This window comes from Hyperolius riggenbachi, chromosome 2, assembly GCF_040937935.1.
Source record: "Hyperolius riggenbachi isolate aHypRig1 chromosome 2, aHypRig1.pri, whole genome shotgun sequence".
In the NCBI taxonomy this organism is placed as follows: Eukaryota; Metazoa; Chordata; class Amphibia; order Anura; family Hyperoliidae; genus Hyperolius; species Hyperolius riggenbachi.
In genome coordinates, this window is record NC_090647.1 from 139,442,991 (window position 1) to 139,459,676 (window position 16,686).

General features: G+C 49.2%; 1 protein-coding gene across 3 annotated transcripts in view; it reads left to right on the forward strand.

Annotated features, from left to right (window-relative positions):
* LOC137545834 (retinol dehydrogenase 16-like) overlaps positions 1-16,686 on the forward strand; it is an 81,907-nt gene that overhangs the window by 33,687 nt on the left and 31,534 nt on the right. The window lies entirely within an intron of this gene.

Sequence of the window (16,686 nt, forward strand, 5' to 3'; positions counted from 1 at the left end):
CTAGGAGTCTAGGACACTCAGTCACTGTGTTCATAGGCTACTAGCTCCTGCGTGCGGTCACTCACTGTCTGAGTGTACACACACCACCCACACTCCATTTCCTTCTGATCGCTGATTGATTATTGTAATTAGTTAGTTCTACTTACTGTTACTACTTACTCTTACTGTACTAGGAGTCTAGGACACTCAGTCACTGTGTGTTCATAGGCTACTAGCTCCTGCGTGCGGTCACTCACTGTCTGAGTGTACACACACCACCCACACTCCATTTCCTTCTGATCGCTGATTGATTATTGTAATTAGTTAGTTCTACTTACTGTTACTACTTACTCTTACTGTACTAGGAGTCTAGGACACTCAGTCACTGTGTTCATAGGCTACTAGCTCCTGCGTGCGGGCACTCACTGTCTGAGTGTACACACACCACCCACACTCCATTTCCTTCTGATCGCTGATTGATTATTGTAATTAGTTAGTTCTACTTACTGTTACTACTTACTCTTACTGTACTAGGAGTCTAGGACACTCAGTCACTGTGTGTTCATAGGCTACTAGCTCCTGCGTGCGGTCACTCACTGTCTGAGTGTACACACACCACCCACACTCCATTTCCTTCTGATCGCTGATTGATTATTGTAATTAGTTAGTTCTACTTACTGTTACTACTTACTCTTACTGTACTAGGAGTCTAGGACACTCAGTCACTGTGTGTTCATAGGCTACTAGCTCCTGCGTGCGGTCACTCACTGTCTGAGTGTACACACACCACCCACACTCCATTTCCTTCTGATCGCTGATTGATTATTGTAATTAGTTAGTTCTACTTACTGTTACTACTTACTCTTACTGTACTAGGAGTCTAGGACACTCAGTCACTGTGTTCATAGGCTACTAGCTCCTGCGTGCGGGCACTCACTGTCTGAGTGTACACACACTAAATTTACTTGTGATTACTACTGATTATTGTAACTGCTAGTTGTACTTCCTGACTGTTACTACTTACTTACTGTACTAGGGGACACTCACTCAGTCACCTCACCAACCAACCCACTCCATTAAAGTACCCCACTTTTCACCCGCCCTTTTAAAAAACTTTTGTCTATACGCCCAAAACATTGAAGATGTCTGGAAGTGGCAGCCAGCGCGGTTTGGGCAAGGGGAAGGGCAGCAAGGGAATCAGGAGGAGAGGGAGCAGCATTGTGGCAAGCCGCGGCCGCGGGCGCGCCACCATGCACAGTTCCGCAGCAGCAGCGTCAGTGGCTAACATTCCTCCCATAGCCACTGGCCGTGGACGCCTTGGGCGCCGCCCAGCAGGAGCATCTGCAACTCACGCTGCAGAGACACAGCAGCAGCAGCGTGTAGCACCTGCTCCCATTTTCCTCCAGCCGGGTCGGAAACGTCCCATTGAGGAAAAGGATGCAGACACTGTGGTGCAACTCATGACGGAGGATGAGCAGCCCGCCATCAGCTCTGCATCCGAGGCCTCCACCCTCACCACCACCACCACCCCTGTTCGCAGCAGCCGCCCAGCAGGGTCTGGGGAGGAGGCCAGTTCACCGTCACTCGCCGACCTGTCATTCAGCAGTCTTTTGACCCCAGGCATCATGAGTAAATTGTCTGCTGTTGTTGGCGATCTTGAGGAGGAGATGCTGATGGGCACTTTGGGGGATGAGGGATTGGACAGCAAGACTGTGGCGACAGTCAAGCAGCCCATCCATGCATCAGGAGAGGAGTTTGGGGGGTCCTCATCCCAGCAGGACATGTTTCAGGAGGGGGAGGATGATGATGACCCGGTGACAGACAGAGACTGGGTGCCACCACCTCCAGGGGATGTCGTCCTCAGCAGCTCTGAGGAGGAGGAGGAGGATGCGCTTGTGGGCCTTGCAAGGAGGCGCATCATTGCAAGCATTGGCAGCGTCCCACACCCTGCTGGTGTCTCAGGCTCAGCAGCAGCAGCATCAGCCAGTACCACCACCAGCCGCACCCAAGCCCCCCCCCCCAACCACCACAGGGAGACAGGCAGCAGCGCTTCCATGCCGTAGGGGGATGTTTAAGTCACCAATCTGGCGATATTTCACCATGCCCACTGTGTACAGCAAGTACGCCACTTGCAACCACTGTCAGCGGAAGTTGAGCAGAGGTGCAGACCCCTTAAAGTTCTGCACCAGCTCGCTCATCAACCACCTTGCGGCTAAACATTTCCACCAGCATGAGGAGTTCCAGAGGCTGAAGGCATCTGGTGCTGGCAGTGGCACCACACCCATCACTGCACAGCCTTCAGCAGCAGCAGCAGCAACAGCAGCCACCCGCCCTCCTGCTCCTCCAGCAGCACCAGCAGGAGTGCGGAAACGCACTGCTCCTCCCCCCTCTGCAACTCCTGCCGCCGACACTGAGGCCTGTTCTGGCAGCCAGTCCTCAGTGGCCTCCTCTGCTGTGTCTGCTGATTCCCGTGTCAGCAAAAGGCCACGCCAGAGCCTTTTGAGCGAGTCCTTCCAGGGGGTGGTTAGGGCTCTGCCTCCCAGCAGCCGTCGCGTGCGGCAGCTGAACGGCTTGCTGGCACGGGCCATGTGCTCCCAACTCCTGCCGTACACGCTCGTGCAGGAGGGGAGCGACATTCGTGCGCTGCTTGCTTGCGCAGCCCCAGACTGGCAGCTCCCCAGCAGACACTTTTTCTCCCGCAAGGCCATTCCTGCACTGCACCGCTTTGTGATGGCCAATGTGGAGCGAGGGCTGGAGCACGCGGTTGGTGAAAGGGTCCACGTCACCATGGACTCCTGGAGCAGCCGCTTCGGGACAGGCCGCTACCTGTCCCTCACTGTCCACTGGGTCAGCTTGGTGGAAGGGGGTGAGGATGGGAGAGCAGCAGCGGGCACAGCAGCAGCAGCAACACAGTGGGTGGTGCCACCCCGCAGGCTCAGGGGAACTGCAGCAGGTTCCTCCGATCCTCTGCCATCCTCCGGCACACCTGGCCAAACCCCCCGCCTCAGCAGCAGCGTGAAGGCCCGCCACTGCCAAGCGCTGCTGCACTTGGTCAGCCTTGGGAAGACCAAGCTGACGGCAACCCATGTGTTGGCCAAACTCCAGGAGCAGGAGAGGATTTGGCTGACCCCCAGAGGCCTCAGAGTCGGAGAGGTGGTGGCCGACAATGGGGCCAATCTGGTTGCCGCAATACACAGGGGAAACCTGACCCACATCCCCTGTCTTGCCCACGTGCTGAACCTGGTGGTGCAGAAGTTCCTGCGCACCTACCAGGGGATGGGCGAACTGCTGGAAACGGCAAGGAATGTTGTGCGTCACTTCCGGCGCTCGGCTGCAGCCTGTGCGAGCCTGGAAGACGTGCAAAAGGAGCTGGATCTGCCACGCCATCGGCTGATCCTTGACGTTCCGACTCGCTGGAACTCCACCCTGGCGATGTTGGAGCGTCTGGTTGAACAGAGGCACGCTGTCAAACAGTACCTTGCCCTGGCCACTGTTTCCGCAGCTCTGAGAAGGGACAAGACCAGCAACTTCCCGTCCATCGTCCCCGATGATGACTGGAGGCACATGCAGCAGGTGTGCTTAGTGCTGGCTCCCTTCCTGCAGGCCACAAACATGGTGAGCAGGGACCATGCTATGGTCTGCGAGTGGGTGCCCCTGGTTTCTCTGCTGAACAGGGCCCTCGATGCTTTGCTGGAACAGGGAGCGGCAGCCTTGGACCAGCAGGAGCGGCAACCAGCTGCGCAGTCCACCTCTGAGGGGGAGGAGGAGGAGGACTTGGTGGAGGTCCCTGACCTGGCTGCTGATGAGGGGGATCAGCACAGCGCAGCTGAGTTGGTGCGGGGGTGGAGAGAGGATGAGGCAGCAGAGGAGGAGGATGAGGACAGCACTGACGTCGATGTGCCAGCAGACGTGGCCCGCCTCTTCCCAATGGCAGCGCACATGCTGACGTGCCTGCGCAGGGACCCCAGGGTGATCCAGATGAAGCAGAGGGAGGACATCTGGATCAGCATGATGTTGGACCCACGCCTCAAGGGGAAGTTGAGCCAGTTCCTGCCGCCTGCAGGAGGAGACCCAGCGCAACAAATAAGGAGCTTGCAGCAGGCCCTTGTTGAGCGCTTGGAGGAAGCCTTCCCCCAGCCTTCCACCCCCACTGTCCAGCAGCCAGCACAGAGGCAGCAGCAGGTGCCTGCATCCAGCAGCAGCAAGCGCCCCACAGACCTGCTGTCTCTCAGCCACGAGCTCTACAGGACTGTAGAGGCTCCGGCAGCAGTGACTAGAGAGGAGATGCATGCAGCAGCATCCTCCTCCGGTCACAGCCAGCGCCTGACCCGCATGGTGGCTGACTACATGGGGTCGTACAGCGGGCTTGACAGCGATGCCCCTGTTGATCCCATGGAGTATTGGGTCAAGCGCATGGAGATCTGGAGCGAGCTGGCGCAGTACGCCCTGGAAGTGCTGTCCTGCCCCCCTTCCAGCGTGCTGTCCGAGCGCTGCTTCAGTGCAGCTGGTGGCGTGGTCACCGAGAAACGCTCACGTCTGTCTCACAAGTCTGTGGACAGACTGACGTTTCTCAAGATGAACCAGGCGTGGGTGGAAGGCGAGTTCCTGGCCCCTGTTGTCGGCGAGAGGGGGACATGAACTGGCTGCCGGAACCATCGTTAATGTGCCTTACCACCCTTTACCACCTCCTGGCTCCTGCTCACTAAGCCAGCCTGGTTCACTTTGACTATTACGTCGCCTGCAGCCACACATTTTACACCTACAGTGGGCTGCTGTGTACTGCCCTTCTGCTGTCTGTCTGTGTTTCCCACTGCCAGGGTACACAGAATTACCTTCTTCTGCTGCCACTCTGCCACCAGCTATTACGTCAAACAATAGCTATATTGGTTGTAAAACCAAAAACCAAAAAACCATAAAAAAAAAAAAAGGTTTAATTTTTCTGAGGTGCCCGGGTTGAAAACTGTGTTGTCCCAGTTGTGTATTGGACACAATGTGGGCTGCACGACCGCTGTCTGGGACCTCCTGTTGTGTTTATTTACAGCCCTGGTATCACCGCTAGGTACCAGGGCTATTATGTCACGCTGCCTACCTGCTGCCACACTCACACTGCTCCTCCATACCTCCTCCTGCTGCTGCTGGTGCTGCTGTCTGTCTGTGTTTCCCACTGCCAGGGTACACAGATGATTTACCTTCTGCTGCCACTCTGCCACCAGCTATTACGTCAAACAATAGCTATATTGGTTGCAAAACCAAAAACCAAAAAACCATAAAAAAAAAAAAAAGGTTTAATTTTTCTGAGGTGCCCGGGTTGAAAACTGTGTTGTCCCAGTTGTGTATTGGACACAATGTGGGCTGCACGACCGCTGTCTGGGACCTCCTGTTGTGTTTATTTACAGCCCTGGTATCACCGCTAGGTACCAGGGCTATTATGTCACGCTGCCTACCTGCTGCCACACTCACACTGCTCCTCCATACCTCCTCCTGCTGCTGCTGCTGCTGTCTGTCTGTGTTTCCCACTGCCAGGGTACACAGATGATTTACCTTCTGCTGCCACTCTGCCACCAGCTATTACGTCAAACAATAGCTGCTCGCCTACTCCTCCATTCCTCCTCCTGCTGCTGCTGTCTGTCTGTGTTTCCCACTGCCAGGGTACACAGATGATTTACCTTCTGCTGCCACTCTGCCACCAGCTATTACGTCAAACAATAGCTATATTGGTTGCAAAACCAAAAACCAAAAAACCATAAAAAAAAAAAAAAGGTTTAATTTTTCTGAGGTGCCCGGGTTGAAAACTGTGTTGTCCCAGTTGTGTATTGGACACAATGTGGGCTGCACGACCGCTGTCTGGGACCTCCTGTTGTGTTTATTTACAGCCCTGGTATCACCGCTAGGTACCAGGGCTATTATGTCACGCTGCCTACCTGCTGCCACACTCACACTGCTCCTCCATACCTCCTCCTGCTGCTGCTGCTGCTGTCTGTCTGTGTTTCCCACTGCCAGGGTACACAGATGATTTACCTTCTGCTGCCACTCTGCCACCAGCTATTACGTCAAACAATAGCTGCTCGCCTACTCCTCCATTCCTCCTCCTGCTGCTGCTGTCTGTCTGTGTTTCCCACTGCCAGGGTACACAGATGATTTACCTTCTGCTGCCACTCTGCCACCAGCTATTACGTCAAACAATAGCTATATTGGTTGCAAAACCAAAAACCAAAAAACCATAAAAAAAAAAAAAGGTTTAATTTTTCTGAGGTGCCCGGGTTGAAAACTGTGTTGTCCCAGTTGTGTATTGGACACAATGTGGGCTGCACGACCGCTGTCTGGGACCTCCTGTTGTGTTTATTTACAGCCCTGGTATCACCGCTAGGTACCAGGGCTATTATGTCACGCTGCCTACCTGCTGCCACACTCACACTGCTCCTCCATACCTCCTCCTGCTGCTGCTGCTGCTGTCTGTCTGTGTTTCCCACTGCCAGGGTACACAGATGATTTACCTTCTGCTGCCACTCTGCCACCAGCTATTACGTCAAACAATAGCTGCTCGCCTACTCCTCCATTCCTCCTCCTGCTGCTGCTGTCTGTCTGTGTTTCCCACTGCCAGGGTACACAGATGATTTACCTTCTGCTGCCACTCTGCCACCAGCTATTACGTCAAACAATAGCTATATTGGTTGCAAAACCAAAACCCAAAAAACCATAAAAAAAAAAAAAGGTTTAATTTTTCTGAGGTGCCCGGGTTGAAAACTGTGTTGTCCCAGTTGTGTATTGGACACAATGTGGGCTGCACGACCGCTGTCTGGGACCTCCTGTTGTGTTTATTTACAGCCCTGGTATCACCGCTAGGTACCAGGGCTATTATGTCACGGCGAGCTGCCTGCCTCATTGACTGCCTGCTGCCACACACTCATCCTCCTCCTCCTGCTGCTGAATTTACCTCCTGCTGTCTTTGTGTTTCCACTGCCAGGGAGCACATACAATGGCGCTTCCAACATGCGTGCGCCCACCAGCTATTTGTTACGCTCAAAAATAGATGCATTTCTTTAAAAAAAAATTGAAAAGAGAAATACGTGAAGAAGAATAAGACTATATTGAAAAGGAAGGAGAAGAAGAAGAAGAAGAAGAAGAAGAAGAAGAAGAAGAAGAAGAAGAAGAAGAAGAAGAAGAAGAAGAAGAAGAAGACGATATAGAAGAAGACGATATAGAAGAAGACGATATAGAAGAAGACGATATAGAAGAAGAAGAAGAAAGATAAAGAAGAAGAAGAACAAGTATATACAGTAACACTACTGAACAAAATTAAGGACACAACTTCTCTTTCCACATTTTTTTTTAAAGGAACATCCCCACATAATCACTTGCTGTTGTTACTTGGAAAAAAAGAGGTTTCTTGCATCATTCACCCTCAAAACAAGTGTTGGAAGCTATTTAAGGCCAATTCGAATAGTCAGCTCGAATAGTTAGCTCGAATACCGACTCGAATAGTGAGCTCGAAGTCCGAGGTCGAATCGAATAGTAAAAATTATTCGACTCGAATATTCGAATGACCTCGAATAATTTACTATTCGAATTCGACCAAACTCGAATTTTAAAAAGGGGTATTTGAGCACCACTGCTTTATACACGTAGCATTCAGTGCACTTGTGTAACAATAGGGGATGCGACCCCTGCCTCCGTTTGGGGCCATTTTGGGGGGCTGGAGGGGTTGCAGCATGAGGGGAAAGCCATGCCCACAGTCGGCGGGGAGGGCGGACGGCCCCCCCTCCCTCACCTCGGGGCTCTCCCCTCTGCGCTCCCCTTCAGCTTAATGAGTGTCCGGGCAGGCAACGGCTGATACATACCTTCCATCTTCCATGCGTTCCTCACTCTAGTCTCTGACGCGACTCAGAATTTCTGCAGGGGGGGGCGGTGGGGCCTAGTTACGCCCCTGATACATGATACAATGCTGCAAATTCTCTGTTCAGGGGTCTCAAACTCACGGCCCGCGGGCCATTTGCGGCCCTCGATACAATATTTTGTGGCCCTCACCGGCAAAAGCTTCCTTATAGTTCGCTTCAGTGCTCCCAAGTAATCCACCGCATCCTCGCCGCTAAACGAGGGCTGCAGAGCCCCCAAATCGCCTGGGGGGCAATCCGCTGGCATTTCCTGGAAGGGGCAGAGCTTTCAGCTTCAGCTCTGCCCCTCCTGACGTCAATCGCCGCAAGGATCGCCGCCTCTTCCCGCCCCTCTCTGTGAAGGAAGAGTGAGAGGGGCGGACAGAGGCGGCAATGCGCCGCGATTGTGAAATTCCTTATGCGGCCCAGCCTCATCCTGACTTTGCCTCCTGCGGCCCCCAGGTAAATTGAGTTTGAGACCCCTGCTCTATGTGATAACTAATGCATATACAGTATGGACAATGCTTTATGGAATGGAGACCCCCCCCCCCCTTTCCCCTCTATTAACTCTGCGATAATGTAATTATCACAGAGTTAAAAGACCCCAACCAGACTGGGTTTATGCCAAAAAAGAAATGCAAATATCAATTTTAGACAAATATTTAAATATATACAGTTGAGTAATGGATGTACAGAACCAAGGGTTCTTGCCTTTGTAGATGTGCAGAGAGTATTTGATTCTGTTGAATGGGGATACCTCTGGGCCACATTGTGAAAAATGGAATTTGGAAATACTTTTATATCCTGGATTCAGACAGTATATAAAAATCCTTCAACACATATCAAAATTGGGGCTGATATATCTACACCTATACTACTGTACAGGGGTGCACTCTCTCTACGGCCCTATACTATACCTTAGAATGCGTCCTGCCGGTTCAGAGCCGATTCATTCGATTTAATACAAAGAGAACCGGCTCATTGATGAGCTGGTTACTATACCTTAGAATGCGGGCTGTGCAGATGTATAGCGCCGGCTCCCGCTGTCTCTCCCCACCTGCCTGCACCTGTCAACCCTCACCAAGGCTGGCACCCATGGGTGTACCAGGTGCCAGGCTAGGTGAGGGTGACAGGTGAGGAGGCGGGGAGGACAGCGAGAGCCGGCGCTATGCGTCGGCAGGACGCATTGTAAGGTATAGTATAGGTAATTGCCGTGGGAGATCTTCAATCAACTTAATTGAAGATCGCAAGATTGGAGGATACTGTATACGTTGGATTATTTCTGAGGATATGGGCGTGGGAACATTTTTTTAAATACAGGTACAGGTAAGTATTTATGGTTAATTTAGAATAATAAAATACTTTTCTCGTGGTTGTGTTTTTATTTCATTTAACCCTTTGTGGAAATGCGTAAGAGGTACTTTGTACCCCTATACTCATTTCTCCTGGGAGGGGGGTGGGCATCTGGGGTCCCCTTCTTAAAGGGGACTCCCAGATGCCACCATGAACCCCCCCCCCCCTCAGGGAGTCATCGCCCCCACCTCTTCCTGGGGCACCGGAGGTGGGGAAGAGCCCCTTGTCCATGGATTGGACAAGGGCTCGGGGGGAGAAGGGAAGGCTTGGTCGCCCCTCTCCCCCGGAGCCCCCCATACCATGGACCATGCGGGCTGGTATAGCTCAGGGTGTGAAGCCCCAGTCGGCTATCCCAGCCTGCATGGGGGACAAGGGGTTACAGAGGCTCAGGAGGGAGGACCCCACGTCATTTTTTTTCTGATTTCCTACACTCAGAACATTCCCCAAAAATATATTTTTTTAATATTGTTTCATCTTTTTAACATATCCTGCAAATTTGGCGTTGCTAGGATGTAAGGGGCCTTTGCTATTAACTGCTGGGAAATATTTCCCACGATCTGTCATTTAAATGTATCGTTTTTTCTTTGAACTTTTAAAATTGATTTTCTCAAAAAGTATAAGGTCTTTTTGAAAAAAAATTCCTCTTGCTCCTACTTTTCTTCTTAACATAACCTGCAAATTTGGTGATTCTGGCATTTAAGGGGGCTTTACTATTAACCCTTAAAGTCGGCGGGTTTTGGGCGACGGTAGCTGAATCCGAATTCGTGATCACGGGTTTAACACCCGTCGTCACGGCCGAATTCGAGAGTAAAATTCGGATTCAATCGAATTCGTTATCGGTATCGATCTTCGAATTCGACTTCGGGATTCATAAAAAACTACCCGTGATCACGGGTAAATTCAAATTCGTGATTTCTGAGAGCAACCCTGATCACGCATTCACAGATGCCATTAAAGTGGGATGAAACTCCATATTAACTGAAAAAAATCATCCAATTAGAAACTATTTATTTAGCTTACCTATCTTTTTGTTTTTAGTGTTCACTGCCACATTTAGGAGAAAGGTGAAAAAAGAAAAGAATAGGGGCTTGATTCACAAAGCGGTGCTAACCTACTTAGCACGTCTAAAGTCTTTAGACGTGCTAACCAGGGTGCTAAGTAGGTTAGCACTGGATTTCTCCATCAGATCACGCGCTAACTTTGCGCGCGCTAAGTCCCATAGGCTTTAATGGGCACTTCGCGCGGTGCGCCCTGCGCTCTGTGCAGTACGCGCGTAAAGTTTTACGCGCATAAAGTTTTGCGCGCGTAAAGTTTTATGCGCGAAAAGCTTGTTTAGACGTGCTAAGGGGGTTTTCACAGGCGTGCTAACAGTTAGCACCGCTTTGTGAATCAAGCCCTATATCTGCTGGTTTCAATTTTTACTGTTTCTCTGTGATGCTAAAAGTGACATCACTTCTGCACTTTTCTTTTTTTGTCAGTGTTAATTTACTGCTTATTTTACACATTACTGCCCTCCCTCCCCACCAAACACCACCTAGATAACAGGCTTACATCACTGTGTAAACTCTTCAGAGGGAGAGGGGATTCGGTTACCTTCTGGTCATAATATCCTTATTTTAGCTGACATGAGAAGTTTCTATTATTTGCATTTTGAGATAAGATTTCTCACAATTCTGTTGGCACTGCACAGTTCAACAAAGGCACACAGACCAGGTAAAAAAATAGGGGGCATATACCTGTAATGATCTATTTTAGGAAAAAAGGGGTTTACATATATATTTGGGGCACTAACTATTTTAGGCAATTTTTATTTTTGGATTTTACGACCCCCTTTTTGTGTAGTAAGAAAAATACATTTGACCACAGGCTAGTGTAGGTACAGGATACTCACAAAACGGGGTCACCCCTAGCTCCTAAGATATTTCCCAGGCTCCACTTGGGTCTCTGGTCTCTCAAACCAGATGATGGCCACACTCTGAAAAAGCAGGACAGTTGAAGTTAAATTGCACTCTTGCTAAACATTTGCTGCAAACATGTATAGGGACCAAGGTCAATAACAAGAAATCACAGGGCCCTCCAGCAACATTTTGGATGCCCCTCTCCCCTAACCCAAGTTACCTGTGTTAGTTATTCTTAATATTTGGAGTAGGCAGCCTTTTCTGATATATCTATATCAAATCTAGCCTCTAATCAGTTAAGAACAATGTATGGTGTATAAGCACAAAATGTCGGTAAACTTGGTGTATGCAGACAACGCATGCTTAGTTTACTGGGTTTAGGCAATTTACATAGCAAGTTCCACAATTGGCGTTACACCCTTCAAATGCTACATCACCTGTTATATAAGCACAGTGTTGTAGCAGACAGCATTGTTGCCTTGCAGTGCTGGTTCCCCAGTCTGAATCCCGACCAGGGCACTAGAGTTTGTATGTTCTCTGTGTCTGTGTGGGTTTACTCTGGGCACTCTGGTTCCCTCCCACATCCCTAAAAATATACAAATTAGTTAATTGACATCCCCAAAACTGTCCCTAGACTACACTTGACATACGACTATGGTAGGGATAAGATTGTGTGCCCCTCTGAGGGACAACGTGGCATGAATATATACTCTGTGAAGTGCTGTCGAAGATGTCAATTCTATATAAATAATAGAAACAATGTAAGTGTTGCATGTATAAAGTGAATAATGCTATTTATAAAAATTGCTTAAACCCACTAAAACGTAATATGCACCAGTTAACTTCCCTGACCTCTTGTGCATATGCACTTCCTTGCTAAATCTCAGGAATTTCTGTCTTCACTTATCTTCTGAATGATCTCGTTATCTGCTTTAGCTCATCATTTATGCCCTCTTACCTGTTATATCTCATAAATGATCTCTTCTTATCTGTTGATCCCATGAATTCTCTATTCTTATAGTTGAGGTGATAAATGAGTCAGATTAGATAATTCATGATTTATGAATCAACTTCATAGACTTTTAAAAATGTAAATGACCCCAAACAAACTCTGCAGAAAATACACAGGGGTTGATTAACAAGATGCCAATAAAATTGACTTGTGAACATCAATTTTACTGGTGATTATGTAAGAAACGTAATGTACTACACACATAGCGCTACTAACTTTATGTACACAATGTTGCTTGTATAACGCACATCATGCTGTTTCTATAGCGTTCATTCTTCAAGCAGCATGTCAAACACATCCAGCTCTCAGTAGAGAATCAGATGTTCAATCCGTCACACAAAGGCCAACATTTGGAAAGGAGTTATACTGCACAATATTGGCTTTTTAGAGGTGGATTAAACATTTAGAGTGAACCTGAGATGAGAAGCAAAAGTAACAGAGGCGCCAACAAGTATAAAATAGTTAAAAACCGCTTAAAAGGAGGGGTGTAGGTGGACACACCTCTCAGGTATAAAATAGACCAGTCAATACGCTGTTAATAAATAACAGTAATATTTATTGGGGATTCTCCAAGCATGCAACGCGTTTCACGGGCAAAGCTCCTGCTTCATCAGGCAATCAAATAGGAGAAACACAGTAATAGGTCAAGATCTGGATCAAGCGCCTCCTAGAGGCGCTTGATCCAGATCTTGACCTATTACTGTGTTTCTCCTATTTGATTGCCTGATGAAGCGGGAGCTTTGCCCGTGATACGCGTTGCATGCTTGGAGAATCCCCAATAAATATTACTGTTATTTATTAACAGCGTATTGACTGGTCTATTTTATACCTGAGAGGTGTGTCCACCTACACTCCTCCTTTTAAGCGGTTTTTAACTATTTTATACTTGTTGGCGCCTCTGTTACTTTTGTTTTATCACTATACAGTCCACCCTGGGTGGAGGGGTGTTTCCCCAATTTTTCACAGAGAGCGACATTTTAATAACCAGCCGGGCGGTATGGACGAGCTCAGCTCGTCCATCACCGCCGGAGGCTGCCGCTCAGGCCCTGCTGGGCCGATTTTCATCAAATAAAGAGCAGCACACGCAGCCGGCACTTTGCCAGCCGCGTGTGCTGCCCGATCGCCGCCGCTCTGCGGCGATCCGCCGCGAGCAGCGGCGAAAGAGGGTCCCCCCAGCCGCCTGAGCCCAGCGTAGCCGGAACAAAAAGTTCCGGCCAGCGCTAAGGGCTGGATCGGAGGCGGCTGACGTCAGGACGTCGGCTGACGTCCATGATGTCACTCCGCTCGTCGCTATGGCGACGATGTAAGCAAAACAAGGAAGGCCGCTCATTGCGGCCTTCCTTGTTTATTCTGGGCGCCGGAGGCGATCGGAAGAACGCCTCCGGAGCGCCCTCTAGTGGGCTTTCATGCAGCCAACTTTCAGTTGGCTGCATGAAATAGTTTTTTTTTTATTTAAAAAAAACCCTCCCGCAGCCACCCTGGCGATCTTAATAGAACGCCAGGGTGGTTAATACCTGAGTGGGGTCAGGTTCGAATTGTCCCCACCTGCAGTTTCAGTGGTTGCCTTTGTGGTGACCCAGATTTGTGAGTATATCTACCACTTACTTTCAATTCATCTCCATTTGTTAATCGACATACTACACCATATTGGGCTCTCGGTCTCTTTGTTTACTTGTTTTTCTAAGCTGAGATGAGAAGCGTCTAAGGTTCCATACTTACCTGAAGCTTCCTAAAACCCAGTGGCGTAACAATAGGCCCTGCAGCCCATGCTACCGCGGAGGGGCCCAGCCCCCCCCCCCTGGGGCCCGCTCGGGCCGTTTTGTGGGGGCTGGAGGAGTGGCAGCATGAGGGGAAATCCTTGGCCACAGTTGGCGGGGAGAGGGGAAGGTCCCCCTCTCCCTCACCTCGGGGCTCTCCCCTCTGCGCTCCCCTCCAGCTAGATACAGCGTAGGCAGCGGGCAGCGGCAGGCAGATACATACCTTCTTCCGTGCGATCCACCACAGACTCCTCGCTCTAGCGGCTGACGTCACTTCCGAAAGTGACGTCACTTCCAGGAGTGACGTCGGCCGCTAGAGTGAGGAGTCTGCGGTGGAACGCACGGAAGAAGGTATGTATCTGCCCACCGCTGCCCATTGCCCACACTGTATCTAGCTGGAGGGGAGCGCAGAGGGGAGAGCCCCGAGGTGAGGGAGAGGGGGGAAACTTCCCCTCTCCCCGCCGACTGTGGCCAAGGCTTTCCCCTCATGCTGCCACCCCTACAGCCCCCACAAAACGGCCCAGGGAGGGGTGGGGGCCCGCTCTGAAATTCTGCAGGGGGGCTCGGTGGGGCCTAGTTACACCCCTGCTTAAACCCCATTAGAGCGGTTCGTCCCTCACCGTCTCCCTGGGTGAATCCTGTCACCCGCAATTGTCCCCGAAAGCCTGACCCAGTCAGTGCAGTCACGCTCCATCACAATGCTCCCGTTCCTGGGAGCGATCTTTGCCTGGTACACTTTAACCACTTCACCTCCATGGGTTTTTCCCCTTAAAAAACAGAGCCATTTTCACCTGTCAGTGTTGCGTTCATTTATCTACCAATAACTTTGTCATTACTTATCATACTGAAATGATCTATAACTTGTTGTTTTGCCACCAATTAGGCCTTCTTTGCGTGGTACTTTTTGCTAAGAATGATTTTATGCTAACTGAAATTTAATAGGAATAATAAGAAAAAACATACCGTATTTCTCAGTTTTCAGCCATTAAAAACCCACACATTTGTCGCGGTTATTACAACGTTTAAAATATTTCCCTAGTACAATGTATGGCGCCAATATTTTATTTAGAAATAAGAGAGATTTTGCAGCCATCACTATTTACAAGCCCATAAATTAAAAATAACAGTAATATACCCTCCTGACATACATATTAAAAAAGTTCAGTCCCTAAGGTAACTATTTATGTATTTTTTTTTTTTTATGCAAAAATTTTTGGGGGGCATTTATGGGAGAGTGTGGGATGTAAGGAATTAATTTTAAAATATGTTTAGGTCTTTTTATTGAAATAAATGTACAGTATATAGGTGTAGTTTTACTATTTGACCACAAGTTGTCGTCACACATTTTCTTCCTGATATCTACTAATAGTACGCAAACAGGAAGTAATGCATGAACGTGTTACTTTGGTAGTTACAATGATTGCAGGCATCTCATTTATGCCAGCGATCTGCGTTCCATTCCCTGCGAGATGTAGAGGGATTTTGCAGGGATGTATATACTCGTCCTGGGGGAGGGGACGTGGTTAATCATTATGAGCGTGTCCAGATGTAGCATGAGAAGGACGCATGACACAGAGGCTCCATCAAAATCCTGAAAAATAACTCTCACTCTCTTCCCAGATTATTATGTGTTCAAGAACTGCCCTTTTTCATCCCAAACAGTTTTTTCGCACCACTAAATTCCATTTTGTTTACTTTTTTTATAGGATATAACAAGCAGCGGTGTAGCAATAGAGGAGGCAAAGGATGCATCTTATTAACTTTTTATTGGTGCTATGATGGTACTGAACACCTCTACAGTTACGCTCCTCAGTTACGCCACTGAGGACAAGGTCCCAAGAATAAGGGCCTGTTTCCACTACACGCAGATTGGATGCAGAAAAACTGACTCCAATGAATGCCTATGGGCCTGTTAAATGTGATTTTTTTTTTAATGCAGATTTTCCCATAGGCATACATTGGAGTCAGTTTTTCTGCATCCAATCTGCATGTAGTGGAAACAGGCCCTTATTCTTGGGACCTTGTCCTCAGTGGCGTAACTGAGGAGCGTAACTGTAGAGGTGTTCAGTACCATCATAGCACCAATAAAAAGTTAATAAGATGCATCCTTTGCCTCCTCTATTGGAAACAGGCCCTAAGCCTAAGGACGTTACAGAGATCATGGACTGAGGGAGGGTTAGCCTTCCCACACCTGTATAAATATTTGTAGCTAGTCTGGAGGTGTAGTTACTTAGCTTACAGGGACAACAAAGGATGATTTGCATATTCAGCAGTGATGCATCTTGGGAGACATTATATGCTATGCATCACTTCCGCTCCCATTCGGGTCACTTCCGCTCCCATTCGGGTCACTTCCGCATCACCCGATGCGGAAGTGTATTGCAGGAGACGGCGGGCGGATGCGGCCGTGCAGGAATCTGCATATTCTGTGATCACTCCGACCACTATGCAAAACCACATGGAAACTGTTCCATTGCCGTGCACTGGGTACAGCACAGCCGCAGTGCAATGCATCTATGTAGCTGCATCGCATTGCATGTAATGGAAACAGGCCCTTAGGAAGGCAACCTTTTATTTTGCTTATTATTTTAGTAAGTGGGCTTTTGGGTCCTTTGTAGCCCCTTACACACTCCTAGGAGTTCTGGTTCCCCATAAGCTGGCTGGGTAGTCAGTAAATCTCAGACAAGTGGCTCTAATTCATGCTACCCACATTCCATTGGTGACTACACAAGTGCTTTATACAGCAAGAAATGCCACAGTGGGAAGTTTTTCCACCATCACCAAGACTTTTTATTACAGTACAGAGCTTCATTTGT